Genomic DNA, 11,841 nt, shown 5'->3' on the forward strand with positions numbered 1-11,841 from the left:
GGCGATCCTCATCAAGAGGTTCGTTGGACTCAAATGAGATGGCCAGCGAGACAACGCTGGCCGCTTGCTCTCCCAAGGCCCAGGGAGACGTCGAGGTGCTGTCCCGAAGGACCTTCCCAGGCCAGGGAGAGGTTCAGGAGGCCGTAAAGGCGGCGCCGGAGGGCGATACCTCGGCCGCCGGACACATGGCGGGACAAGCCCCCATGGAGACTGGCGATGGGGGTCATACTCGATTCGGCCCCCCTCTGGGAACGGATATGGAGACCCATATGGCCCCGGAGTCCGACAAGCAGCCTCCATCAAGAGAAGGAGGCGTGCCCATCCCACCGGCGACCTCTGTCCAACCAGAAGCGCCGGATAATCTGTTGGAAGCGCTACGAGGCGCTTCCATTGTGGAAGAACACCGTAACCTTATGGGTATGGTGATTGAGAAGGTTCAGTCCGTCAAGAGCGGACTGACCGAAGCCTGCAGCGGCTTGCTGACAGGTTTTGAGGTAAGCGGCGTTTAACCGAGAAAATCTCCACATAGACAGTAGCCCGTGAGACACTGTCCGGTGTTCGGAAAGACAAGCCGGACAGAGGGTCAATTAAATTTCGCAGGAAACTAACCAAGTGTCTGATGTTAATAAGCAGGCGTCGTTGCTGGCCGCGACTTCTCATGCTGCCGAAGTCTCCGGACTAAAGCAGAAACTAGAGCGGGCCGAAAAAGAGCTTGGCCATGCAAGGAAGCAGCTGGAAGACCAACAAGGTATGCAATGGCTCGCTATATATTCGGAAGAGTAAATGATGTATACTGACCGTAGTGTCATTATATGTGTAGGGGCGACGACCGAGGTCAAGGCCCTAAAAACGGCCCTGGCCGAAGCCGAGGAGAGAGCCGTCAAGGAGCAGACCGCTCGCAAGAAGCTGAAGGCCCGGCTGAACGAGGTCCAACAAGAGATCTAGAACGCGGTGAAGAAGTACGAGACCCTGGAGGGAAATGTTTCGGCCTGAGAGACTGAACTCTCCAAGGCTCGTCAAAGCGCGGAAGCGGCCCGGGTTGAAGCCCAGGGTGCCCTCCAGGAAATCCAAGAGGCCAGGAAGATCGTGGCGGGTAAGGCGTTTAGCATGCAAAGCAAATATATAAAGAAGAAGTACTTCTTACTAACCCGGATTCGGAGTTCTCCAGGGGCCTTCGTAGATCTGCCGCGCAGTGTGTCCGACGTCGCGGAGTTCTATCGAGCCGAAGAAGGGAACGCCACGGAGAAATTGTTCTGGTCACAGTATCTTGCGCCAGAGCATCCCGTGCCCTTCACTGATCAGCTGAGACAGTTGGTGGAGCTGCATAAGGTGGTTGAGCTAGCCATGAAAGATTTGATAATCCGGCTATGGCCAGCCGAAGCTATGCCCGACGCTACTTCGGGCTCGTGAAGCGGTTGGTGAACGCCTGTCCTCGGCTGGATGTCGTCAAGCGATGGTCTGCATTGAAGGTGCACGCATGGCCTTCGCCCGCTGCAAGACGTGGTGGGCGAAGATGGACGTCGTCGAGCTGACCAAGGGGTCGCCTCAGGGCAAGGAGCACCGCACACCCGAACACTATTTTGCAGATGTCCTAGAGGGGTCTCGCATTGTAGCAACGTAGTGTGCGTAGGACACTATCTTTAAATGAATGTATTCAAGTTTCTTCTACCATGTATGATAGAACAAAGCGGGGTTGCAATATAATGCTTGTTATGTTTTTAAATTTTTCCTCCTGTGTGGCCGTGTTATGTGAAATCTGAGGGTTTTCTAGTTGTCGGCTTCTGCCCCCACGTAGGTAGTGCGGAGGTGTTCGGGATGGAATCTAAACAATCTTGATTCAATTATATGGTCCTTGAAGGAGTTGTTTAGCGCAACGAACCAGGCAATCAGACTATGCGGCGATAACGCCCTAACTTAGGCATACGAGTTTGACAATAAAAACATGGGCGCAGCCCCTAGTATCTGAACTAGAATGTTATAAGCGTCTGATCAGGAAGTACCGATCCTTCGCATAATGCGGAAGAAATCTCCAACGATTTGCAACCTCCGAACAGCTGACCGGCTCTCGCCGCATCATGACAGTGAGTTTTCGGCTTTCTCTACTGAGGTGCTCCTTTGGATAAACCAAGGCACAATCGCAGTAGTTCTCCCTTTACTACCTTAGCCGATAGAGCAGAACATAAGGTAGCAAGCACAAGAGCCGGGCAACCCAACTATTAACCAAAGACATGATTCAGAGCCAATGCATATAATGCTAAATTTGGGGTGCCGGACTATACTTATAAAAAGTGTTCAAACTTTTGTTACCGTAGTGTGGGGTGCTATGAAGACCCTGGCAAACATCAAACATACCAAAGTGTATGGGTGCTACCTGATAGGGTTACCCATAGGGGAGGAAGAAAAAGAAGAAAAAAAGAAAGAAAGAAAACAGAAAAGGTGCAAAGGTGATAAGCTGGGGCTTTAAAGCTCCAGCCGCGAACAGTTTTCATTGTAATTTGATTAATACGTTGCGGCACACTGATACAAGTAGTGCGATAAGCAATATGCTATTTAATATGCCAAAAACCAAGGGAGAGCTGCATGTGGGTCCTGGAAAACAAGTAGAGTGATTGCTAACGAAACCACCTTGAAATTCCCCCGTACGTTTGCGTTTCTCGCCGTCTTGGTGTGTTTATCCTTCCAGAGGACTGGTGATCAGGCCATCCGATGGGGCCTATGGGATTGAAACCTGAAAAGGAAACGAATAAAAGTGAAAGTATGTGTACATCCGGTGTCGGTTGAGCCGTACTGGGATCACAAACTAGCTATGCCTCCGTCGATGCCCATGAAATTTTGAGTGCGTAGTTATGTACGCGTTGTACGAATGCCACTACTTGACCGGGACTAAGACGGAGGCCGAATTGCTAGTCTAGCTCCAGACAAGCTGAGCTATCCTTCTGCAGGGTAGTTCGGACCCTCTTGACGGTGTCCATGGGCTCGGCAGCCGAATTAAGGTTCTGCTTAAGAAGGCCGATCTGTACTTCTGCTGCTAAGGCAGCTGTGTGCTCTTCTGTACAGAGAGAGCATTCCGTATTTCCATTGACTGTTATGATGCCATATGTGAGGGAGTCCTGAACCAAGGGGTCCTCGGGCGTCCGGCCTATTAGCCATGGGCCAGACTGATGGGTTGTGAAGATGCGAAGACCGAAGACTGCACCCGTGTCTGTATGGGACTCTCCTTGCGTGGAAAGCAAGCTTGGCGACCGAATATGTAGATTCCTTTCTTTGTAACCGACCTTGTGTAACCCTAAATCTCCCCGGTGTCTATATAAACCGGAGGATTTAGTCCAGAGGGGCGGATATTCATTATCATAGCCATACCAGCTAGACCTCTAGGGTTTAGCCATTACGATCTCGAGGTAGATCAACTCTTGTAATACTCGTACTCATCAATATCAATCAAGCAGGGCGTAGGGTATTACCTCCATAAAGAGGGCCCGAACCTGGGTAAACATCGTGTCCCTTGTCTCCTGTTACCATCGACCTTAGATGCATAGTTCGGGACCCCCTACCCGAGATTCGCCGGTTTTGACACCGACATTGGTGCTTTCATTGAGAGTTCCACTGTGCCGTCGACGAAAGGTTCGATGGACCCTTCAATCATCGATAGTGACGCTGTTCAAGGAGAAACTTTCCTCCCCGGACAGATCTTCGTGTTCGGCGGCTTCGCACTGCGGGCCAACTCGTTTGGCCACCTGGAGCAGATCGATAGCTACGCCCCTGGTCATCAGGTCAGATTTGGGAGTTTGAACTACGTGACAGACATCCGTGGAGATTTAATCTTCGCTGGATTCGAGACCGCGGCGACCACTCCCGGTCACCCCGATGGTCATGACCTAAATCTGTCATCAGACCGCATCCAGGATATTGCTCCTGTAACCGCTCTGGCCTTAGAGCCGGAGCAGACTGCGCCATCCGAGGACGGGAGGATCAACCCCACCACTGAGGCCACAAATTCGACGGCGTTGGAGCCGCACATAGACTTAACCTCTCATGTCGTCTTTGTCACCGGAACTCCGGACCCGTATCCGGCCGTAAGTTCCGAACCACATGAGCCCGCGGACGCTGAACTTGATCACTTATCGATCTTCGAGTTCAGCACCGCAGACATCTTCCAGCACTCGCCTTTGGGTGATGTTCTAAACTCGTTAAAGAACATGTCCTTGGCGGAGGACTCACAACCGAACTATATCTGGTTCGAACTAGGGGCTGACGGTGGAGAATTTCGCTTCCCACCCGCCACCCACTTCATAGCCACGGTCGAGGATTTGACTGACACACTTGATTACGACTCCGAGAACATCGATGGTATGGACGACGATGCCGGAGAAGAAGAGGCCCAGAACCCGCCGTTCACCGGACGCTGGACGGCCACTTCCTCGTATGATATATATATGGTGAATGCACCAAAGGAGAACAGCGGCGATGACAAGGAAGATCCAGCTGAGGATAAACCTTCCGAAATACAATCCAAGCGCCAGCGTCAGCGGCGCCGCTCTAAGTCACGCTGCAGTAAAGACAGCAACACCGGCATAGGAGAAGATAACACTCTAGAAGGTGCCGAAGACAACGAAGACCCCGTTGAAACATCTCATGAACAAAATGAACGGGAAGATGGGCAGGCTAGCCCTGGTAAGCAGACCACGCATGAAGACTCAGAGGACGGAAGTTATCTTCCACTCTCCGAGGATGAGGTGAGCCTCGGCACCGACGATTTCATCGTGCCTGAGGAACCTCTTGAGCAGGAGCGCTTCAAGCGCCAGCTAATCGCCACTACAAGGAGCCTGAAAAAGAAGCAACAGCAGCTTCAAGCTGACCAAGATCTGCTCAATGATAAATGGACCGATGTCCTAGCAGCCGAAGAATACGGCCTCAAGCGCCCAACCAAAATCTACCCAAAGCGCAAATTGCTACCTCAGTTTGACGAGGAGGCGTCGGAATACATACCTCCATCGTACAATGCGGCTGACCAACCACCACGTGGTCGGGACAAAATGGCAACTCATGCCGAACACCAGCCAGCCCCGCCTCATCGCACAGGTAGAGGTAAATTAGCCCAGGTCATACATATGACCTCAGGCAAAACCTGAACAATAAAGCAAGACATACCAGATCAATCTACAGATCGCGAGGACGTGCCTCGACATGCGACGACGACCACCTATTCGGACGTGACAAACTTAGTCATGCGCGGGCTGAAAACCGCGGACGGACTCCATCAGAGCTACGTCGCGATACGTCCCGATATAGAGGCGCCGCACACCCTCATTGCTTCACTGATGAGGTCCTGGATCACGAATTCCCATAAGGGTTCAAACACGTGAATATAGAATCATACGATGGAACCACGGACCCCACGGTGTGGATCGAAGACTTCATTCTCCACATTCATATGGCCCGCGGCGATGACCTCCATGCCATCAAATACCTCCCTTTAAAACTCAAGGGGCCAGCTCGGCACTAGCTCAACAGTCTGCCTGCAAATTCTATTGGCAGCTGGGAGGACTTGGAAGAGGCCTTCCTCGATAACTTCCAAGGTACATATGTTCAACCTCCGGACGCTGATGACTTAAGCCATATAGTTCAACAGCCCGGAGAGTCCGCCAGGAAATTTTGGACTAGGTTCTTAACTAAAAAGAACCAAATCATCGACTGCCCGGATGTCGAAGCCCTAGTAGCCTTCAAACACAGCATCTGCGACGAATGGCTTGCTCGCCACCTCGGCCAAGAAAAGCCAAAATCCATGACAGCCCTCACGGCACTCATGACCCGCTTTTGTGCGGGCGAGGACAGTTGGTTGGCCCATAGCAAAAAAAGTAAGCGACGCCGGCACCCCTGAAGCTAAAACCAGCAAAGACAAGTCTCGACACAACAGATACAAGCGTCGAAACAATAGTGATAACACCGAGGACACGACAGTCAATGCCGGATTCAGGGGCTCCAAGTCCGGTCAGCGGAAGAAGTCGTTCCAAAAGAACAATTCAGGCCCATCCAGCTTGGACCGCATACTTGATCGTCCGTGCCAGATTCATGACACCCCAGACAAACCACCCAATCATACAAATAGATATTACTGGGTTTTTAAACAGGCCCGCAAATTAAACGCCGAGAACAGGGAAAAGGGATCGCAAAGCAAGGACGATGACAAAGAGCCCCAGCAAACGAACATAGGGGGACAGAAGAAGTTTCCCCCTCGGGTCAAAATGGTGAACATGATATATGCTACCCACATCCCCAAGAGGGAGAGCAAGCATGCGCTCTGGGACGTCTTCGCGATAGAACCAGTCGCCCCAAAATTCAATCCATGGTCGTCATGCCCGATCACCTTTGATCGTCGGGATCATCTGACCAGTATCCGTCACGGTGGCTCAGCCGCACTGGTGCTAGACCCAATAATTGATGGGTTCCACCTGACTCGCGTCCTTATGGATGGCGGTAGTAGCCTCAATCTGCTCTATCAGGATACATCGCAAAAAAAATGGGCATTAACCCATTACGGATCAATCCCACCAAGACCACCTTCAAAGGAGTCATACCAGACGTAGAGGCTCACTGTACGGGCTCAATCACACTAGTGGTTGTCTTCAGATCTCCCGACAACTTCCGAAGCGAGGAGTTAATATTCGATATCGTCCTCTTCCGCAGTGGCTATCACGCATTGCTCGGACGAACTGCATTTGCTCGATTCAACGCAGTACCACACTATGCTTATCTCAAGATCAAGATGCCCGATCCACGTGGCGTCATAATGGTCAATGGAAATACGGAATGCTCCCTCCGTACAGAAGAGCACACAGCTGCCTTAGCAGCAGAAATACAGAGCGGCCTTCTGAAGCAGAACCTTAATTCAACTGCCGAGCCCACGGACACCGTTAAGAGGGTCCGAACTACTCTGCAACAGGAGAGCTCGGCTCGTCAGGAGCTTGACTAGCAATCTGGTCTCCTTCTCAGTCCCGATCAAGTGATGGCATTCGTACCGCGCGTGCATAACTACGCACTCAAAATCGCATGGGCATCGATGGAGGCATAGCTAGCATGTGGTCCATAGTACGGCTCAACCGACATCAGATACACACATGATTTCACTTTTACTTGTTTCCTTTTCAGGTCTCAATCCCATAGGCACCATCTGGTGGTCTGGTCATCGGTCCTCTTCTATATCTATACTACTATTAAAAGACCAAACATGAATTCCCCTACAGACACACCATAAAGTGTACACAGGATTACTAAAGACGTTTGATTAATCCAACTAAATCACATCTAACAGACCATATTACATCAAGAGTCTACCACGCAAATGAACGATTCAGATTAAATGTTCTGCCAGCAAACGCGTCCCACTCGTCCTCAATTAGCAGGGATAAGGGATTTCTATCCCGTAATCTTCTCTCTGACACTTTGTCTCTCCTGCCTCATGCCCCACGGACGTGAACGCATATCGCCGCCACCGCCCACCGCTCCTCCTACTGGCTGCTCCCCCATGGGCGCAAGCGCGGATCGATGTCGCTGTCTGCTCCTCTTCTGCTACTGCACGGACGCAAAAACAGGACTCAGACGCCGCCGTTCGCTCCTTCTCTACTGTCCCAAGGACGCGAGCACAGGCCGTCGTCCGCCACTTGCTGCTCTCCACTGCCGCCTCATGGATGTGAATGAGGGTCTCCAGCACCACCGTCCGCTCCACCTCTGCTGCCCCACGGACGTGAGCACGGGGCACCGTGGCCGCTGCTCGCCTGCTGCTCTCCTCTGCTGACCCACGGATACGAGCGCAGGTTGCCGCCGTCGCCACGTTGAGGTCCTCGCCACCAAGCCAGCGAACTTTTATCAGGTACGAACTTTGATAAGATTTTCTTTACCTTAACATCAAGCCGCCGGCTGCGTGTAGAAAGCTAGCTCACGGGAAACACCAACTCTCCCCACATATTCAATTATTACGAGTACCATAATTAGAAGATTCTGCAATTGCGACAACAAAATTAATAATGGCCAAAATGATGGGCATTAGTCAAAGTTCATGGGCAGATTCCTCATGGCAGATTTGGGTCAAAATTCAGAAATACAAATTTGCATGAAACTGAATGCATGGCACTGAACATATTCAATTATTAAGAGTACCATAATTAGAAGATTCTGCAATTGCGACAACAAAATTAATAATGGCCAAAATGATGGGCGTTAGTCAAAGTTCATGGGCAGATTCCTCATGGCAGATTTGGGTCAAAATTCAGAAATACAAATTTGCATGAAACTGAATGCATGGCACTGAACATATCTCTAATCTGTTCAGTTATATATAAGTAATCACATAACTGAGGACTGACATCCAGCTTGGGTAAACGAAAGAATTAGCAACAAAATTTTGGATATGCCTATCTTTTGTAGCATCGAAATCAGATAGTCAACAAGCTCTGGATCAACAAGACCCTGAGCACGTCTTTTCCCCTAACAGAAAAAAGTGACATCCCATTTGATAATAGGAAAAGGTAGACAACATCCAGGAAAAGGTAGACTCGGCTCCTCCACTCATGCTTCTATGAATTTATACTTGCTAAATCTAGCAGATGCTTCTCTGAATTTCTACAACCTAAGTTTGGTACATGCTTCTCTGAATGTTGGCCTGCCAATTGCTATTGTATTGCAGTCTGAAATTCAGTACATGCCTCTCTAAATATCTGCAATACAATTAAGCAAAATTTCTTCTTATATGTTGGCCTGCCAATTGGTATTGGGTAGGGTACCATGCATGCATGTTTTTCAAAGCAATGGAATGAGTTTAAGCTGACTCTGGCAACTAAGGGTCATGTTTTTGGCACTGAATATATTATCTGGGGGTTTCCTTTTTAATCCTACGCTTGCAATACAACCATCCCGAGTTACCTGTGAGGCTATGACTCTACAAAGCTTAAGCTGGACTGCAACTGCCTCTGAAACAACAGCAAGTAATCTATCTAAAAAATTGGTTTACTACAACAATGTGGAGTATATAGCAAAGCATCAACTAGCAGAATATACTACTCTAAATGCTTAGTATTGCTTTTCTATAGTAGGCTTTCTTGGTTTGTAGTGGCCAGCCTAAAATATCACTGTCCATGTGAACTTTACTCTGTTTCTAAGTCAAGTTTTGAACAACTTAGTGGATAGTTCAGAGGTTATATTCTTGATAGTTGACATCTGAAACAAAAGAAAATAATTCTAGAATGATATTTGATTTTGTAGACATCCAACTAGAAAGCCACTTTACAGCGATTGCCGCTAAAATAAGCAGAACCCAGCCGTGTGCATTTTCGTTACCTATTATTTAATAAAGTAAGCAAAACCCAGCCTTGCCAGAAGTAACCTATGATTTAAAATAAGTGGAACCCCGCCTTTTCTGGCCTTGACTGTGCGCTTTCGTGGTTGTGATTACTTGAAAGGGGTAATCCATGTGTCTGTAACATTGTTGTCTAAATCATAGTGCTCTTAATATTGATTTTGTTAGATTTCAGCATATTATACAATTTTGTCTGCCGTTCTGTGATTAACGTTAAATGCTATTCATGCAGCTTCTGCATCCACAAAGTCCATGTTCAGAATAGGCGAAAACTAATCCTTGAGCAAGCTTACTCCTGCAAATGTTGACCATCAAACAATCCTCTTCATGCCCTGTCGAAAATAATTTCTCCACCCAATGGCATCTGTCGAGGTATCTCTAAAGCCAATGCATTTAACTTTGTGTGTAATAGCATTGGAAGCACCCAAGTTTGGGTCCTCCGAATATCATTGTGTTATAGACACAACTCAATTTAAAACAACATTTTTTTACTACTTCTGTATAATGTAAATTCTAGAACCTTTGGCCAGTAATTCGGGATTGGTTGATACAATGAGCCACCGAACCTTTGCTTCTGATTATTTTGTTTAACATGTTCAATTCTTTGTATGTCTTAAATTAATAGACCTCAAATTTTAACTGGGGTTGCCAGTTCACTAGAAGCACGACAAATTATCTTCTAAAAAGTAGTAATAAACATGTTCAATTCTTTGTATGTCTTAAATTAATAGACCTCAAATTTTAACTGGGGTTGCCAGTTCACTAGAAGCACGACAAATTATCTTCTAAAAAGTAGTAATACTGTTAAATGGTATATGGTCCTCATGAAGTATTAATAACCTAAATTTAGACCTCTCTCTCATTATATCGTTCTGAAGTAATGACCTAAATTTATAATAGCCGTAAGGTATGAGTTCTCCAGAAGTTTTTCATTGTTACACTGGAATCAACTTAATCGAACGTCAGTGCCAACTTAATTGGCTGTATGTGTGGAATTAGATTTATTGTGAAACTTGTACTGCCTGAATTTATTGTGAAACTGGTACTGCCTGAATGTGGCAGCAGGAACTAATTTAGATAACAGGTGCATCTGAACAATAATTCTGTAATATTTCAAATATCAGACCGACAAGATGAGATATGAAAAAGAACATCAACCTGTTGACCTTTTAAAATGAGACCTTGAAGCATCCTGTGGTAGACCTTTGGTTCCTCTGTCATCATCTAGACCTTTGAGTCTTGTATCATATGGAACCCCCTGTTGGTGTCCAGTGGAGAAGGGACAAACATTGAGTACATCCCAATTGACAAACATTGAGTAATGTATGAAAAATGCTTCAGTTAAAATGCAATTCACTCAGTATTTAGCTTGTAATAAGTACTCTTGAGTTTTGTTTCATCCAAATCAGATACAGAATTCCATCATAGCAATATAGCAGATTAGCAGGCTTCTAGAATGAAAAGTTTGGCTACAAAGCACATGAGGACTGAACAAACAAACCCTAGCTTTCTTTTCTTCATATAAACTTAGTACTTCAGATAAATTGTTCTGCTATATGGAAGTGAGACCTAAGCCCAAGACTTACCAGCCTGAGCAGGTTGGGCGGCAGCTTGGCAGCCGGAGCAGGCTTCTATACCTCGGCGTTCTAGGCCGCCGCGGCCAGGAGCTGTGTCGGGCAGGCTGGCGTCGTCGCTGAGGTTGGACACCGGCGGCAGCGTCGATACAGGGGAGACCGGAAGCGTTGGTGGCAGCGCGAGGTCGTATCGGAGGTGGGGGGCTGCGGGGCGAGCCGTGGTGGGGAGAGGATGCCGAGGGCGAGCCGTGGTGAGGTAGGCCGCCGCGGCCAGGAGCTGTGTCGGGCAGGCTGGCGTCGTCGCTGAGGTTGGACACCGGCGGCAGCGTCGATACAGGGGAGACCGGAAGCGTTGGTGGCAGCGCGAGGTCGTATCGGAGGTGGAGGCTGCGGGGCGAGCCGTGGTGGGGAGAGGATGCCGAGGGCGAGCCGTGGTGAGGAGAGGAGGCGGCAGGGAGAAGCGACATGTGCGAGGCTATGAGGTGGGCAGAGTGGCTGCTGTGCGGTGAGAGGACTGGATTTTTTCTGATAACTAATGCTTCTTTATTTCTTTTCTCTTGAGAAACGCATCTTTATTATTTCTAAGTTTTTTTGAGGGATTATTATTTCTAAGTGTGGCTACTGTGCATGCCGGCGAGAGAAGTGTCAAACAGGCCCAACAAGCGAATGCCCGTACGAGCCTAGGTAGGTCTGGAAGCGGCTCACTCCTCTCAAGAAATACAGGAGCTGATCTAGAAGACGAGTGAATCCCCTTCGCACAAAACGGTTGCGTCCTTGCATCCAGCAGTCTGCCAAAAAAATTATATATATTACACATGATTATATATAATTTTTGTTTGAAATATATGTCTCATTTCCACAAAATAGACTCAAAAAAGGAATTATGTTCGCTGTGTTCATTGCTATGAAAATGACGAC

General features: G+C 48.2%; 1 long non-coding RNA gene across 2 annotated transcripts; it reads right to left on the minus strand.

Moving 5' to 3' along the window:
* Positions 1–7,108: 7,108 nt before the first annotated feature.
* On the minus strand, positions 7,109–11,179 carry LOC125553342. Of its 2 annotated transcripts, XR_007304033.1 has the most exons (3): positions 10,936–11,179; positions 10,508–10,607; positions 7,109–7,995 (listed from the first exon to the last, which is right to left on the minus strand). It is a non-coding gene; the product is annotated as an uncharacterized LOC125553342 (long non-coding RNA). The 2 variants fall into 2 exon arrangements; XR_007304031.1 differs by lacking the exon at positions 7,109–7,995 and having other exon boundaries at positions 10,399–10,607.
* Positions 11,180–11,841: the final 662 nt, after the last annotated feature.

Source organism: Triticum urartu, chromosome 1 (assembly GCF_003073215.2).
Source record: "Triticum urartu cultivar G1812 chromosome 1, Tu2.1, whole genome shotgun sequence".
Taxonomy (NCBI): Eukaryota; Viridiplantae; Streptophyta; class Magnoliopsida; order Poales; family Poaceae; genus Triticum; species Triticum urartu.